The sequence below is a fragment of the Hyperoodon ampullatus genome (assembly GCF_949752795.1).
Source record: "Hyperoodon ampullatus genome assembly, chromosome: 2".
Taxonomy (NCBI): Eukaryota; Metazoa; Chordata; class Mammalia; order Artiodactyla; family Ziphiidae; genus Hyperoodon; species Hyperoodon ampullatus.
The window spans coordinates 24,813,498-24,831,464 of record NC_136915.1 but is presented as its reverse complement, the minus strand read 5'-3'; positions in this window follow the sequence as shown (position 1 = coordinate 24,831,464).

Below are 17,967 nucleotides of genomic sequence, written 5' to 3'. Positions count from 1 at the left end.
AACTGAAACCGTAACTAAGTCTTCACTAAGCCCTTTGATCTTTCTCTTACGAGCTAGTTGGTCCTTGGTGGTAGGTTAGGGGGGAACACCAGTTAATTCCATGGGCACAAGCCCACTGTTGCACCTTCCGACCAGTGGAATGAGTTCCTGGACCAGAAGCAATGTGGTGCAGAACCATCATGGTGGATAAGACATTTTGTGAGTCCAAGAATGGTAGTGCTTGTAGCTGTGTTATGGACAGGAAAGGCAAATTCATATCTAGAATGTGTGTCTGTTCCAGGGACGGTGAATCCTGCCCCCTCTATTATGAAGTGCTGTGATGTAATTAACATGCCACCAAGCATTTGGCTGTCTCCCCTGGGTAATGGGATCAGATCGGGGGCTCAGTGTTGGTCTCTGCTATTGGCAGACTAGGCCCTTAGTAGTAAAGCTGGCCAGGTCACCCTTGGTAAAAGGAAGCTGTTTGTATTAAACCTATGCATAGCCTTCTTCCCTGCCACTGTGGCCACTCTGTTTATCAGCCCATTGAACAAGTGCTAGGGTGACTGGGGAAAGGGGCTGAGTGACATCCACTAAGCATGTCATTTTGTTCAGATGACGATTTAGAGCCTTCTCTGCAGTGAGTGTCCGTTAAATGACACAGGACATAGTATCTTCATGGTCTGTGATGATTCTGAGAAATTCTTGAACCTTGTTCTCAGACTTCCTTGACACAAATCTTCCATCCTTTTCCTTTTGATTCACTGATCATCCAGCCAAACCCATGAATTAGTGTAGATTCATATTCCAGGCCTGGAAGACAGGGACAACCTCAGAGTTCTGACATGTCACACTCAGAGTTCTGCCAAACCGGAAGATTTTTCTTCACTTTCTTTCAAGATCCCTCCTGAGTGGGGCTATAATCTACAGCCATCCACTGTTTGATGGCAACATGCAGATTCATCCATAAACCAGGCTCGAGTCTGTTCTTCAACAAGAAGTTTGTTCTTCTTCAATAAACGGGTCATAAGAACCTCCGCATGAAGCCACAGGCAAGGAGGCAATGTCGAAGGAGTTTGAGCTACCTGCTCATGCAACTTACCTGGACCCGCCCAGTCTATTATATACCATCTCCCCTCCATATTAAATTGCCATTGCACACACTTGATGTTCTGGCTAGGTGGCCCAGGCAACATCCAGTCCATGATGAGAAGCTCAGGTCACTTGGTCACCTGATGTACCATGTTTAGACATTACAGATCTTCCTTGATTTACGATGCGGTTATGGCCCAAGAAATCCATCATAAGTTGAAAATATTATAAGTTGCAAATGCAGGTAATACACTCACCTACTGAGCATCATAGCTTAGCCTAACCTGCCTTAAACATGCTCAGAACACTGACATTAGCCTGCATTTACATTAACTGGGCAAAATCATCTAACACAAAGTCTATTTTAGAATGAAGTGTTGAATATCTCATGCAATTTATTAAATACTCTACTGAAAGTGAAAAACAGAGTGGTTCTATGGGTACAGAATAGTTGTATCGATTGTTTACCCTTGGGATTGTGTGGCTGATTGGGAGCTGCAGCTCGCTGCCACTGCCCAGCATCACGAGAGAGTATCTTACAGTATACTGCTAGCCTGGAAAAGGTCAAAATTCAAAATTTGATGTATGGTTTCTACTGAATGCATATCACTTTTGCACCATTGTAAAGTCAAAAAATCGTTAAGTCAGACCATCATTAAGTCAGGGGCCATCTGTAGTATTTACCAAGGCCCACTAACAAGAAAGAAGCTATTTCTCAACAAAGGAATAGCTATCTTCAAAAGAAGTCAAGGATTTTTGTGCCAAAAGACTAGAGTCTGTGTTGTGATTCTTCTATTGGTACTTGTCAAAGGCTCCACTCTCTACAGCACCCTTATTTGCCTCTGACACTTCCCCTGGATCTTAAAGCCCAAGTGGAGGAGCTTGGAAATGACTGTAAGGACCCTCCTGGGGCAGGACTGTGTGTCAAGGTTGGATACTCAACGCTAAGGCAGGTAGGAAGCAATTGGGGAGAGCAAACCCTCAGGCGCCCGTGACGCAGCCGTGGCTCAAGCATCTGGGGCTGGATGCACGTGTCTAATTTGTGCTAGAGAGACCCAGCTCAGCCTCAGACAGTCCTGGACCTAGAGATTGTCACACTGAGTGAAGATAGAGATTGTCAGAGTGAAAATTGTCGTACTGAGTGAAGTAAGTCAGACAGAGAAAGACAAATATCATATGATATCGCTTATATGTGGAATCTAAGAAAAGGCTACACATGAACTTATCTACGAAACAGAAAGAGTTACAGATGTAGAAAATAAACTTATGGTTACTGAGGGGTAAGGGGGGAGGGAGAAAGTAGAAGATTGGGATTGACACATATATACTACTATATATAAAATAGGTAACTAATAAGGACCTCCTGTATAGCACAGGGAACTCTACTCAATTCTCTGCAATGGACTGTATGGGAGAAGAATCTAAAAAAGAGTGGATATGTGTATATGTATAACTGATTCACTTTGCTGTACACCTGAAACTAACACAACATTGTAAATCAACTATACCCTAATAAAAATTTTTAAAAACGTATGGCTCTACCTGGAGACTAACAATCTCCCCATCACCCGTGGAGCCCTTCTTTGAGCCAGAACAGTGTTGGAAGTTCAACACATGTCACTGCATTTAACCCTAAAGCAACTCTGCAGGCAGATGTTATTGTCTCCGCGTACAGATGGGGAGATGGAGACACAGAACAATATGCTGACTTACTCAGGCCACTCTGCAGTGATGCGCAGAGCCAGGATGAGGCCTCGGCTGTCTGACCTGGGAGTCAGAGGTGCTTTGACAATAGGCCTCCGTTGAGCCACCTAACCACTCGGAACCTCAGTTTCCTCATCTGTGAAATGGGCGTTCATTCTGCAGCAGGTATTTGTGGAGCAGGCACAGATCTGGGCTTAGGAATAGTAATTCCTGCTCCGTATGGTTTGATGAAACAAAATGAATTCATAATTTGCCCATCCCTGTATCAGACCCACAGTAGAATCTCAACAAATTGTATTTCTTTTTCCTTTTCAAAATCCATATCATTTTCCCCTCATGGGCACATGCAGGATGGGTCAGTCGCTGCCTGGCAGGCTGAAACCTTCTTCCCCTCCACACTTCTGCACTTTATGTGCTGATAACATGGTTCTAACACATTTATGAACATCAGGGTATCTTCTGCAGTCATTATCTTTTAGAGGAATATAAATTGTCTTCACGATCTGACAAACTTGTGGTTGTTCTAAGGCTCAGATGTGATGCTGTAGGAGGGAGGTGAGGGGGAGTCTGAAGAGGCTTGGATTCGTTTCCCTGGGCTGGGTAAGAAATTATACAAACCACGTGGCTTAAAACAACAGACACTTATTATGTCACAGTTCCGGAGGCTAAAGTTCTGAAATCAAGGCATTGGCAAGGTTAGTTCCTTCTGGAGGATCCGAGGGAGAGTCCGTTCCGTGCTTCTCTCCCAGCTTCTGGGGCTGCTGGCCATCTTGGTCATTCTTTGGCTTGTGGCTGCATCACTCTCAACTCTGCTTCTGTCTTCACATGGACTTCATCTCTGTGTATTTCCTTTTCTGTCTCTTATAAGGATACTTGTCATTGGATTTCAGGCCCACCTTAATCCAGGCTGATCTCATCTTGAGATCCTTACCTTAATTACATCTACAGAGACTCTTATATTGAGGTTCCAAGTAGACACGTCTTTTGGGGGCCACTATTCAGTCCACTACCAGGCTACCTGCTGAATGCCAGTTCTGCCTGGCTTTGGGCAAGTCACTTTCTCTCCCTGGGTCTCAATTTCTCTTAGGTCATTTCTAAAGTTGTTTATGTTTAGAATGTTCCAATAGGGTGAAAGTCCCAGGAAGTGGTCAGACCAAACTTTCTTCGTTCAACCGTGATGTTCCTTTTCTGTGCTGGGCTCAGTGCTATATCCCAGGGAGGCCAATGACCTCCAGCCTCGTACTCCCAGCCGCTAAGAAAAGAGGCTAGAGAGAAAGCGGACTTGACGGGAGGCGATTACAGCAGACTAGAGCAGGTGTTCCATAGGGTCAGGGTCTGCTTCATTCAGACCATCATCAGGCCTGGTCCCGAGCAGGGGCTGGATAATTCTTTTTTTTTTTTTTTTTTTTTTTTGCGGTACGCAGGCCTCTCACTGTTGTGGCCTCTCCCGTTGCGGAGCACAGGCTCCGGACGCGCAGGCTCAGTGGCCATGGCTCAAGAGCCCGGCCGCTCCGCGGCATGTGGCATCTTCCCAGACCGGGGCACAAACCCGTGTCCCATGCATTGGCAGGCGGACTCTCAACCACTGCGCCACCAGGGAAGCCCTGGATAATTCTTTACTGATATATTTTGCAGCTGATAAGAGCTATGACAGGGTGCCCCAGATATTTGTTCCCAGATTTTTGTTTCCAGAGCCCAGAGGGGCAATTGGCCATGTCTTGGAGGGTCCAGATGGCTTCCCAGTGGAGGTGGTGTTCAAGCCAAGGCCTGGAGATTGAGTGACAGTGAACGAGGGGGTTGGTGGAGGCTAGGGTGCTGCTCCAGATACACGGGGCAGAGGTGAGAGACAGCTTCATCCCCTCTAGAACGGACAAGTGGTTCATAAAGGCAGTGTAGAAGGTGACACAACTTGCCTAGGTCTTGTGTCTCATAAAAGGTAGAGCCCAGATGACCCCTGGAAGTCAGACTCCAGAGCTGTTCTCAGGATAACTCCTCACTCTGCCATTTTGACACCATTACACACAGTTAGATCACAGTTATCAGAGTATATGTCATAACCCCCATTTTACAGATGAAAATGAAGAGCATTGGTTTCCTATTGCTGCTGTAACAAATTATCACAAACCTGGTGGTTTAAAACAGTACAGATTTTTTCTCTTACACTTCTGGAAGATAGAAGTCCAGACTCAGTCTCACTGAGCTAAAGTCAAGGTGTCAGCAGGGCTGATTCTTTCTGGAGGCTCTAGGGGAGCATCCATTTCCTTGCCTTTTCTGCTTCTAGAGGCTGCCCACATTCCTTGGCTCATTGACCTTTCCTTGATCTTCAAAGCAAGCATCATAGCCTCTTCAAATTACTGACCTCATCCTCTGCTTATATCATCATATGTCCTTCTCTACCCCTGTTTGCATCGTGTTCCCTTACTCTGACCTTCCTGCTTTCCTGTTACAAGGCCCATCATGCTTATACTGGATCCACTTGGATAATCCAAGATAATCTCCCCATCTTAAGATCCTTAACTTAATTATTCCTGCAAAGTCCCTTTTCCCATGTGAGGTAACATATTCACAGGTTCTGGAGATTAGGACAGGGACATCTTTGGGGGGCTGTCACTGAGTCTACCACACGAGGCTTAGACATGGTTGAGATGTGAGTCCCAAGATCTAGACCTATGATTAGTATACAGAACACTCAGTGCTAACCACTGTACCACAGTTCCTCCTTCCCCTTCTACAGAGAAGTCCCGAGCTGCCCAGTGAACCACAGCCCAATGTCAGACTCAAGAGGGTAGATCTGTGAATTGAGGTCTCACTGGGCAGTTGCCCTATGGGGCAGGTATGACAGATATTGCAACCACTGTTGTATTTGAAGCAAATGATCCCTGCAGAGCCAGGAGGTTTGTGGTTCAGAGAATTGGATGATGAGGTGAGGAGGTCATTCTCTCTGTGACATCCCCCTGTGGGCCACCCCTCCTCCCTTTCCCTGCTCCACAGGGACCAACTAAGCAGCAGAAGCACCAAATAGATTTTCTGTGGATCTGGCCTCCATTGGGAGCAGCTTTAAGAATAGTGAAGGATGAGAAAAAAATTCCAGGACTTGGGCTTCCCTGGTGGCACAGTGGTTGAGAGTCCGCCTGCCGATGCAGGGGACACGGGTTCGTGCCCTGGTCCGGGAAGATCCCACATGCCGCGGAGCAGCTGGGCCTGTGAGCCATGGCCGCTGAGCCTGCGCGTCCGGAGCCTGTGCTCCACAACGGGAGAGGCCACAGCAGTGAGAGGCCTGCGTACCGCAAAGAAAAAAAAAAGAAGAAGAAGAAAAAAAAATGCCAAGACTTTGCTCAGCAGGGGCCGGAGGGGTGATGCCCACGCTGCACAGTTTACAAAGTGCTCACATGTGCTTGTGTCTCCTTAGATTTTCAAAACCTCCCTGGAGAGTGGGTGAGATGTGGGTGTTGCTCTCCCCTGGAAGCTGTGGCTGTAGCATGGATGGGCACCGTTCCCCAGGCATACCCCAGCCTCTGCAGGAGTGGTTGAGAGCCTCCCGTGTACATGGCAGTGGGTGTTGTGGAACTGGTGAAGGAGGAAAGATTTGGGAGACAGGGGCATGGGCCCTGGGGAGACCTCTCTGAGTTGCCTCAGGAACATAGACCAAGGGGAGAGAGAGGAGGAGAAACATCCAACAGGTACCACATGGTAAGTGTAGCTCACCTGGCCAGGTGCCATAGACACGTGGCAGGGCCTGGGCCTCCTTCTTCTCTGTGCACCTGGAGTGACAAGGCCTGGCACCAAGCAGGGGTCTGTAATGGCCAAGGAATGAATAGATGAATGGATAAATGAATGGATGGATGGATGGATGGATGGATGGATGGATGGATGGATGGTTGGATGGATGGATGAGTGGATGGATGGAAGATGAATGAATGGATGAATGGATGGGTGAGTGGATGAATGGATGGATGAATGGATGGATGGATGAATGAATAAGGAGAGTAAGAAAGGGAGTGCAATATGGTGGTTAAGAGAGCCAGGCCTAGAGAGCCTCTGGAACCAGGCCTGGGTTTAAATCTTAGCTCTGTCAGTTGTTAGCTGTGATCTTGACCCAGTCCTATCCTCTGAGCTGCAGTTTCCTCATCTGTAAAATGGGAATGATAATAAAATCATCTATCTCATAGGGCTATTGCGAGAATCCCAGGAGCCAATCGGTGAAGGTACTTAGATCCAGGCCCGTCCCATCATGAGCTCTCAGTAAATCCTAGTTATTATTAGGACAAGGACGGTTTCTAGATTCCTGGAGTACTTAAATATAGCAATTGATAAATTGCAGCAGAAAGGATGTCCCTGCTGGTGTCTGGCTTAAAGTCTTCATGCTGCAGCTTGATCCTCATGCCTCTCACTCGCCAGCCACACTTCTCATCTCAGACCTTCCAGGAGGGCAGATTCAGAGCTGATGGTATGTGCAGCTCTGATCACACTGAGAGGCCCAATCAGTCAGTGTATCTGCAGCCCTGAAGTGACTCCTGCCTCAAATCAATGATGTTTACAAAGTTGGGAGGGAGGATTATGATTTCTTTTTCCTTCGTCCATCTCCTTTCTGGAACAAGCAACCATCTCTCTTGCAAGCAAATGCCTGTTCTCAGGCCCTGGGAGGCTGGTGGGATCTGTCTGGGTGGGTCCTGATGTCTTGTTTCAGTTCCACACCTGGACTGAGCCCTGGGCGAGGTGCTTCACACATGGGACTTCACCCCTCCCCCAGCAGCCCTGTGAAGTACAGTTTCAGGAGGGTTGAGTTACTTACCCAACAATGCAGAGCCATGAAATGACAGAGCCTCAGTATGAGCCTGGGACTCTGATTGCACCCAGCAGCTAACACCTGTTGAGTTCTGTTACTGCTCTAAATGCCTGTACTCACTGTGGCTGATGGTCATCTCCATTTACAGATGATGAAACTGAAGCTCAGAGAGGTAAAGTAACTGACCCCCAGTCACCCAGAGGTAAGTGGACTTGCTGGCATTCAAAGTCAGGAAGTCTGTTTTCCAAACCCCCCACTTAAATGCCTAAGCTTCCATTGTCTGGCAAGTCCGTGCTCTGCGTGCTTCTACATGCCACCCCGTGTTGTCCATCCCACCTATTTCCATCTGATGCTAGAATTGCCTCTCAGGAGCCTATGCCTGAACACGGGGCATGTGAACCTGGAGTTCACTGCCCTCAGGTACCGCTTTCCTTCCATAGGCTTGTCACTCAGCGCAGCTCAGTGACTCACTGAGGTCATCCAGCTTAGAAAATTCCAGGGCAGAACTTGAACCCAGGTCTATCTGGATCTAAAGCAGATTGATCCTCCTCTTCCTGAGCTATGGTGTCCCTCAAAACAACCAGGAAAGCTGCCAAAAAAAGGCAGAGAGGTTAGGTGAGTTGATGGAAAGGGGGAAGAAAGTGCCACAGGCAACTGTGAGCCTAAGAACTGGGGAGGGTTTGAGAAGGGGCCACATCCTGATGGGTGGATGGGCTCCAGGAGGCCAGAGGGAAGGGACGGCCGGCAGGTGCCCAGGCAAAGGTGAGAAGGTGAGATGGAGGAACCATGGAAAAACAGCACAGCCAGGTAGGTGAGGGGGAAGAGGAGAGCAGAGAGGAGGAGGGGCTGACCAGAGAAGGATGGACCCAGACGCAAGGGGACTTTGGCATCAGGCTGACCTTGGGCTTGAAGCTCAGCTCCACCACTTCTCATGGGTGCTGCCTTTGCTTAACCTCTCTGGGCTGCAGTCTCCTGTCTGTGAGGTGATAATCATACCTCCTCAGGCTGTTATAAACCACTATTATGACATTTTTTATACCATTTTAGACATATTTTATGCTTTTACCATAAATAATATATAGTGTTATTCAGTGTTTTGATATGATATCATGTTGTAAGCATAATTTTACATCTATCTTAACCCCAAATTAACTGTTAAAGGTATATCCAGAATAAATGAATGAATGAATGGGATACTTACAGAACAAGCCCTATGGTGGGAATGCTTTCTCCAAGGATGGTGAACACTCCAATCACTGGAGAGGGGTTCAAGCACAGGCCAGGTCATCTTCTCATGGCTTCTCCATCCTCTGGGGCCTTCTCACCTCTGCCTGGGTACCTGTTGGTCCCTCCCTCTCTTTGGCCTCTTGCAGTCTGTCCATCCATCAGATGGGACATTTCTTGAAACGCTCTCCAGTTCTCAGGCTCACAGATGCTGGTTGGGAAGGGGATACTTCACAAAGTGTGACTAAGAATAACGATAACAATGCAGCCAGGCAATTATGCTACAAGTTAAGGATGGACATACAATCACGACCCCCTGACTACTCCCCCACACTCTGCCAAGGATTAATCTTGCCTTTAAAGAGCTCCACTTCCCCAGAGTAGGAGCCACCATATTAGAGAAGGCCCTTCCCCACAAAGATAGAACAAGCAGACCAATAAAACTCCCCTGGTTTTGGCATTGCTTTGGAAATCGATGAGCTATGACTGCAAATCCAGCCTCTGTTGGCAGCTGCCTAATTTTAGCTGGATCTTTGCAGGCTTCTCACTGGGCTCATCCGCCCCCGCGACTAGCAGAACAGTTCCCAGAGCATCACTGATCTTTTGCCTAAAGTGTCCTAATGAAATACAAATCTGTTTTCACTTAAAAAGCCATCTGTCATGGCAGCACAGAAGAAATGCTACCAGGAGAACAATAACCATAATTTCATTTTAAGACTCAACCTTCCTCCTTTTCCTGCCAGAAAAAAAATCAATACCTTTTGCTGTTTCATTTTGTCGCAGAGCAATAGGGGGGAAAGCCATCAATAGGGTGTTAAAGATATTTTCAATTATATGCAAACTCCCTGTTTTAAGGGCCCTTGGCCTCTTGGAGTGAGTTAGCACCTATTTGCATGAGGGAGTTAGCCAAAACTTATTCTGTGTTTCTGTCCTGGGGCACTCTCTGGGTAAGTGGCTAAGGGGGTGACAGGTGTGCAGGATTCCCAGAGGGCCTGGGGTCCCAGAATATGCAAGCACCAGCCCTACAGAGCATCAGGCATTCCTGGGTGGAATGGGAAGAATAGGCAAAACTGATCATTGTCTTGCAGCCCAGAGCCCAGGTGGTGGGAATTTCCAGGAAAGGGAGGAGGGAAGGTCTGCTGCTTGCAGGGGCAGAGTGGGCAGCACGTGTTTTCCTGGCAGGACTGGGTCATCCAGCCTGACCCTCTGAGTGTCCAGTCACCTCATCCTTTTAAGTGGGACCTTTGAGACACAAGGAGGAAAAACTGACTTGTCCCAATGTCAGCCAGCAAGTTGAGAGCAGACAGAGGAAAGCGGATATTCCCTCTAGTTAGCTCCTTAGGCAGAGATGGCACTTTAGGCATTGAATATTGGGGATATATATGTCTTTCCAGCCTGCATTTTACATGCTTCAAAGTCTGGACTTATGTTGGAAGATACTTTAGGTATATTTTAAAAAATCAATTTTATTGAGATGATGTAGACGTAATAAAACTCAGCAATTTTAACTATATGGTTTGATGAGTTTTGACATATGTATATAGTTTTTTAACTATCTCCACAGTCACAGTGTTCACATTTCCATTAAACCCCAAATTCCTTCCTGTCCTTTTGCAGTCAATCCCTTCCAATAACCCATAGACTTTGTCAACTAATCTGCTCTGTCACTATGGTTTTTTCTTTTCTAAAATTTCATGAGAATGAAACTGTACAGTATTTAGTCTTTTGTGTCTCTTTAAAATTCGGCACAACAACATTAAGATTCATCTATAACGTTTATCAGTTGTTTATATCTTTTTTTTGGAGTAGTAGTCCATTGTATGGATATTCCACATTTTGTTTATCTATTCATGAGCTGATGAACTTTTTTTTTTCCAGTTTTTGGCTAGTATGAATAAAGGGACTATAAACATTCTCACACAAGTCTTTGTGTAGATGTTTGTATTCTTTTCTCTTGGTAAATTAGTGGAATGAGTCAATCATATAGTAGGTGCAAATTTAACTTTTAAAAACTTGTCAAACTAACTTCTAAAGTTATACCATTTCGCATTCCCATCAGCAATGTATGAGAATTTCAGAGGTTCAACATTCTTGTCAACAATTACTATTGTCAGGCTTCTTAACTTTAGCCATTTTATTGGATGTATGGTGCTACCTCATTGTGGTTTTAAGTTGCATTTCCCTAATAACAAAGATGTTGATTATCTTTTTCAAATGCTATATGCCATTATATACTTTCTTTGGTGAATTATCTATTCAAATCTTCTACCTATTTTATTGTTGACTTGTTAGTGCTCTTTATATATTCTTGATGCATATGAATTTTACAATCAGATTGTCCATTTCAACAAAATGTCAGTTGAGATTTTTATTGGGATCACATTGTATCTGTATGTCAATTTTGGGATAATTTACATCTTCATAATATTGTTTTCAGTTCCATGAACATGGGATATTCTTCATTTATTTGGACTTCCTTTAATTTCTGTCAACAATATGTTTTTCTAAAATTTCACATATTTTGCTAGATTTATCTCTTCATGTTATATTCTATAATGGTATATGTTATATAGTATGTTTTAAATGCATTTATAAATGGTATCTCAACAATCTTAGCCTTTTAATTAGAATTTTTAGATCATTCCATTTAAGGTAATAATAGATATGGTTGGATTTAAATTCACCATATTACTATTTGTTTCTTTATGTTCCATCTGTCCATTTTACCCTTATTCTACTTATACTGACTTCTATTGAATTAATTAAATTTTAATAAATTCATTTTAATCTCTATTATTGGTTTATTAGCTATATTACTTGTATTTATTTATATTTTTACTGGCTGCTCCAGCATTTGTAATGTACAACTTTAATTTATCAGTTTATCTGCAAATAATACTATACTAGTATAAGAACTTTATGACAGTAAACTTACATTTCCCCCCTCATGCTTTGTGCTATTGCTTTCTTACCTTTTACTTCTACATATATTACAAAGTCCACAATACATTGTTATTGTTCGTACTTTAAACAATCACCCTAAAGAGTAAAATATGAGAAAAAATCACGTTTACCATTGTCCTTGTCCTTCACTTGTGTAGATCCTAATTACTATGTGTTATCATTTTCCTGTACCCCTAGGACTTTCTTCAACATTCTTTGAAGGGCAGGTGTTGAATTCTCTCATCTACTCTGAAACAGTCTTCATTGCTTCCATTTTCAAATATTTCCACTGGGTACACAATTCTATTCTCATATTTTAAAGTTTAATCTTTCTTTCCATTAAGGATTCTGGAGATTTTTGATTGCTGATTCAATCTTCTTCCTAGTTTTGGATCTATTCAGATTTTCCATTTTCTCATATTTTTTAAGATGCCAAAGCAATCTATAGATTCAATGAAATCCTTAAAAATCCCAATTCCAGTTTTTTGTAGAAATAGAAAAATCTATCCTAAAATTCATATGGAATCTCAAGGAAACCTGAATAGCCAAAACAATTTTGATAAAGAAGAACAAAACTGGAGGACTCCCACCTCCTGATTTCAAAACTTACTACAAAAAGTTACAGTAATTAAAACAGATTGGTACTGGCATAAAGACAGACACGTAGATCGAAATAACAGAATAGATAGCCCAGAAATAAATCTTTGCATATAAATAAATCTTTGCATATAATTTTTGACAAGGGTGCCAAGATCATTCAATGGAGAAAGGAGAGTCTTTTCAAAAAATGATGCTGGAGAAACTGAACATCCACACACAAAAGAATGAAGTTGTACCTAATGCCATATACAAAAGTTAACCCCAAATGGATCAAAACCTAAATGTAAACCCTAAAATTATATAACTCTTAGAAGAAAACATGCTGCAAAAGTGTCATGACATCGGATTTGACAGTAATTTCTTGGATATGACATCAAAGGCACAGGCAACAAAAGAAAAAATAGACAAGTTGGACTTCATGAAAATTTTAAAATTTGTGCACCAAAAGAGAATGTCAACAGAGTAAAAAGGCAACCCATAAAATGGAAGAAAATTATTTGCAAATTATATATCAGCTGTATTGAAATTTTAATTAGGGTATAATGTCCTTCTTTGTCTCTTATGATTCTTAAAATTTTAAATCCATTTTTTTCTGATATTAATACAGCCACTCCTACTCTCTTGTAGTTATCATTCCCTCACTTTCAACTTATTTGTGTCTTTTGATCTAAACTGAATCTCTTGTAAATAGTTGGTTTATATATTTTTATCCATTCTGCTGATGCCTGTCTTTTGATTGGAGAGTTTAATTCATTTAAATTACTTCTGTAATTTTGCTATTTGTTTTCTATATGTCTTACAGCTTTTTTTGTTCCTCATTTCCTATATTAGTGTTCTCTTTTGAGTTTAGTTTATTTTCTGGTAATGAAATGTTTAAATTCTTTTCCATTTTCTTTGTATATATTCTATAGCTATTTTCTTTATGGTTACAATGGGGTTACAGTTAACATCCTAAAGTTATAACACTCTAATTTGAATTTTTAAAAATAAATTTATTTATTTACTTTTGGCTGCATTGGGTCTTTGTTGCCACATGCGGGCTTTCTGTAGTTGTGGAGAGCAGGGCTACTCTTTGTTGCAGTGGACGTGCTTCTCATTGTGGTGGCTTCTCTTGTTGCCGAGCACGGGCTTTGGAGTGCGGGCTTCAGTAGTTGTGGCATGAGGGCTCAGTTGTTGTGGCTCACAGGCTCTAGAGCACAGGCTCAGTAGTTGTGGCACACAGGCTTAGTTGCTCCACATCATGTGCGATCCTACAGACCAGGGGTCGAACCCATGTCCCCTGCACCATCAGGGAAGTCCTCTAATTTGAATTTATATCAGTTTAACTTCAATAACTTACAAAACTCTGCTCCTTTATAGCTCTGTCCCCACCTCTTTTGATTCTGAAGTCAAAAATTACTTTTTTATACATTGTGTGCCTCAAAACATAAATTCATAATCTTTTAAATACATGAGAGGCTTTAATTATGTAGAAAACAGAATGTGGAGTTACAAACCAAAGTTACAATAATACAAACTTTTAGCTTAATAATTTTTAAAATGTGTTATTTCCTTAAATCATGTGGAAAACAAAAGGTGGAGTTGCAAACCATTGTTACAACATTATTAACTGTTTTTTGTTTCTTGCTTTTATTTTTATTTTTATTTTTTTTTGCAGGGACGGTTTCTGTTTATTTTTTTCCTTTGAATAGAGCATACTTTCCTGTTTCTTTGTATGCCTCATAATTTTTGTTGAAAACTGGGCATTTAAATCTAATGATGTGATAACTGAAATTAGATTCTCCCACTCCCCCAGGGATTATGTTTTTGTTAGTTTTGTTTTGTTTGGCTGTTTACTGTTTTAGTGGTTAATTGCTGTAAGCTGTCTCTGTGCTAAGGATCAGCCTGAGGTATAAACTTAAGGTCTTCTCAGGTCTTTTTTGGATCTCTCCCTGGGCATGCATGGTCACTTTCTAATTTTCCCCATATATGTAATTTTTTTGAATGTTCTAGTCTTTAATGTCTGGCTCCCAAAAGGGGAAAATGAGAATAATGAAAATGGGAGGAAAAAATTGCCAGCCCTTTAGGTCCCCAGCTGGAGGACGAGGGGCCTGCAACAATCAGTGGAGCTTCCACAAGATTGCCTACCCACCTCTCTGCACCTCTGTGATCAGAAGCATCAATCAGTGATCAGAGCACTGATCTCTGACATTTAGAGGACAGGGTCCTTTTGCCTACCTTGACTCCTGCATGTTGTGTTCAAATTGTTTGAAGAACATGTGCATAACTTCCTCCCACCATGTTGGGAATGGGGGATGGGTGCTGCCACTGTACTAACAGCTTAATTCAATCAAAATTTACTATCCAAGACTTCCCCTGGAAATTGAAAACCTTAAACAGACCCCAGAATTCTAAAACAGCTACCAGACAGATTCTGCCAGTGCAATTGCTGTCTAGGTAGGGAGACAGATTCCTTGTGCTTCTTTCTCTGCCATCTTCCTGTGATTCATTGACTACTGTTTCTCAAAATATTTTTTCCTGTCCCCATCCTTCCCCCATATCCTCTTCTTCTGGAACTTCAGTTATAGGTATGTTGGGCCATTTGATGTTGTTCCATAGGTTACTGATATTTTATTCATTCTTCAGGTTTTCTTCTCACTGACTCATTTTGGATAATTTCCTTTGTTATGTCTTCAGTTTTGCTGATCTTTTCTGTTTCAGGATCTAATATGCTGTTTATCCCATCACTTGTAAAAAAAATTTTTTTTCATTTCAGAAATTATTGGTTTTCAGTTATAGATGTTTTATGTGGGTTTTTTAAACAGCCTGATTTTATTGTCTTTTGCTTTCTTAAACATAGAGAGTATATTTACAGTAGCTGTTTTAACATCCTTATTTACTATTTCCAATATATCTGTCATTTTAGGATTCTTTTCTATTTTTGTTTGCTTGTTTGTTTGTTTGTCTGTTTTTGGTGGTTATAAGTCATATTTCCCCGCTTCTTTGAATGTCTTGTAATTTTTTGTTAGATGCTGGACATTGTGATTATATGTTTTGGGCTGCTAGAATTTTTCATATTTCTATCAGTGGTACTGAATTTTCTTCAGGGAAACAGTTAAATTATTTTAAATCAGTTGGATACATTTGAGACTTGCTTTTAAGTTGTTACAGCAGATAGAGAACAGAGTTTATTTTAGAGCTAATTAACACCACTTCTAATCCAATAGCCTTCTAAGGATTCTACATCATGTTTTATTTATACTGAGGTCTTTCCACTCTGGCAGACAAGAACAAAAGTGCTCCCCAGCCCTGTGGAATCTTCAAGAATTTCTCTGTATTCGCTATGCTGCTGGTTCTTTCCCTGGCTCTGGGCACTTCCCTGTCATGCATGCACAGATCATTACTCACACAAATTCTTGAGGGGATCCTTCTGTATGTCTTTGGAAGTCCCTCTCTGTGCAGCTCCCTCTTCTCCAGTGGTCTGTTTTCCCAGTTTTAGCCACATTGACCTTCTCAAAACTCTGGTATCTTTCCCCTCAAATCATCAAAACTGCCGGGCTCTGTTGGAATTCTCATTTCATTCTTTGCAGTCTGGAAGCCATCTCCAGGAAGTAAGCCAGGACAGTCATAAGGCTCAATTAACTTGTTTCCTTTCTCCCTGTGATCACACTCCTGTGCAGCCAGTTAACTAATGTCTATTGTTTGACATGTTCACTTCTTAGTTGCTTAACGTGGGAGGGTAAGTTCCATTCCTGTTCGTTCATCATGGCCAGAAGCAAAAATCTCACATAATTTCCCTGTGGTTTTTATGTATATTTTAATGTCATTATCATTGAGTCAAATTTTTTCAAAATTGAATCCGACATAGAACCCCCAAATCTACAACTGATGGCCATAGAGCTTCTCAGAGTGAGTGACAAGGGGTCTGAGGCTGCCTACATCTGCTCTCCATTCACCCCTACTCTGACCCCCCAAGGTATCTCAAGGGAGGCATGCCAGTGAACACATTTGGCTTACGAGGTAAACTTTATCCCCTTTAGCCTGGTATTCAAGGGCCTTTGCTGCATGTCCCTTCTGACCCCCTCACCTCATCTCCTGACCCTCTGCTTTACTCTGCTCACCCCCATGAGGTTACTCCCTACTTGATACTCCAGCTCCATGGAGCTTTTTACCACCCCCTTGTGCACCTCTGTGCTTTGCTTATGCTGTTCCTTCTATTCTAGACTGCCTCCACACACCCTGGCCACACCCTCAGCCTTCCCACCTGGCCAGTAGACAGCATTACATCTCACATGGGACCAGGTAGTGAAGTTAGCACATACCATTGAGATGCAGAGGGCTGGGCAAAACTGCCTTCATTCTTTAAGTCACTATTTCCTTTTTAAAAATCTTACTGAACACGTATAGCTGAAGTCATAGAAGTGTCCTTTGTCTACACTGATTGCTAAGCTTTTCAGCATCTTATTCAATTTTTAAACTATAAAACTATTTGCAGCTTTCACACAAACCTGACACATAGTAGTTTGTCAATAAATATCTGTAGAATAAATGAGGGAAGAGGCACAGGAGTTCAGGAGGGAGGAATCATCTGAGCAGAGGAAGCAGGCAAGAATAAGCATGGCTCAGTTGGGGAACAGGGAAAAGAACAGAGTAGATTTAAGACGGGAGGAGAGACGATAGGCACAGGAGAAAGGGCCTTGATTAACCTCTGCATTCAAATTCTGACTACTATTTTTCTGTGTGACTTTGGGTAAATGACTTAGCTTCTTTGGGCCTCTGTTTTCCATAAAATAGGGATCAAAATGTCTACCTCACAGTGTTCTTGTGGAGTTGAAACAAAGTATGCATTAGGTCCTACAATATGAAATGATTGATATTTGACTATTTTTGACCTATAAATGCTACAGAAGCCTAAGCCCAGGTGACAAAAATCCCAAGAGGCCCTGTCCCTCCCCAGCCCTGACTGCCCCCTCCAGGGATGAGGTCCACATTTGAGTGTGTAAGGGTTGTGGCTCTTTTGCATCAGAAGCTAACATGTCTGCTGTCCCTGCTTTAACTGTGCCCAGCTGGCCTGTTCAGAGCCAGGCGTCCTCTCAGGTGGCACCAAAGAGCCTGCGACCTGGGAAGCACAGAGGATTTCTCAGATGTTGCCACAAGGCAGCTTCAGCTAGCATTGCAGATCAAGGCTTCGGGGCTCTCATTTTCTTTATTTCTCCAGACAATCAAAACTTTTTAACTGACAATTTGTCTCATACCAGATGAATGTGGGAAATGGATTTCTGGAAGGCAGGTCGTGGCAAGGTCCCCAATGGATGTGTGAACCTTTCCCATGTCCAGAGCTCCCAGGGTGCCTTTGAGAAGGTGGGGATGGGGGGCAGGAGGGCAGGAGCCTTGAGGGAGAAGGCAGATGAGGTGTGGCTGCCAAGCAGTCTATTTACTCCCATTCGCTGAAGGTTACTTTTAAATGGGATAAAATCATCCTCTAATCACCTTTATCTCTGTTCAGCACTTCTAGAAAAGAGCGACTTGACATTTTAGGTGAATGTAAATATGTAAAAATGAAAGGCGCATGATACTCAGTGGAAACTGTAGGATGGAGAAATCTGAGAGCATGTACAGTATGTGCCTCCTTCATGTCTTGAAAATGGAACCAGGTGAGG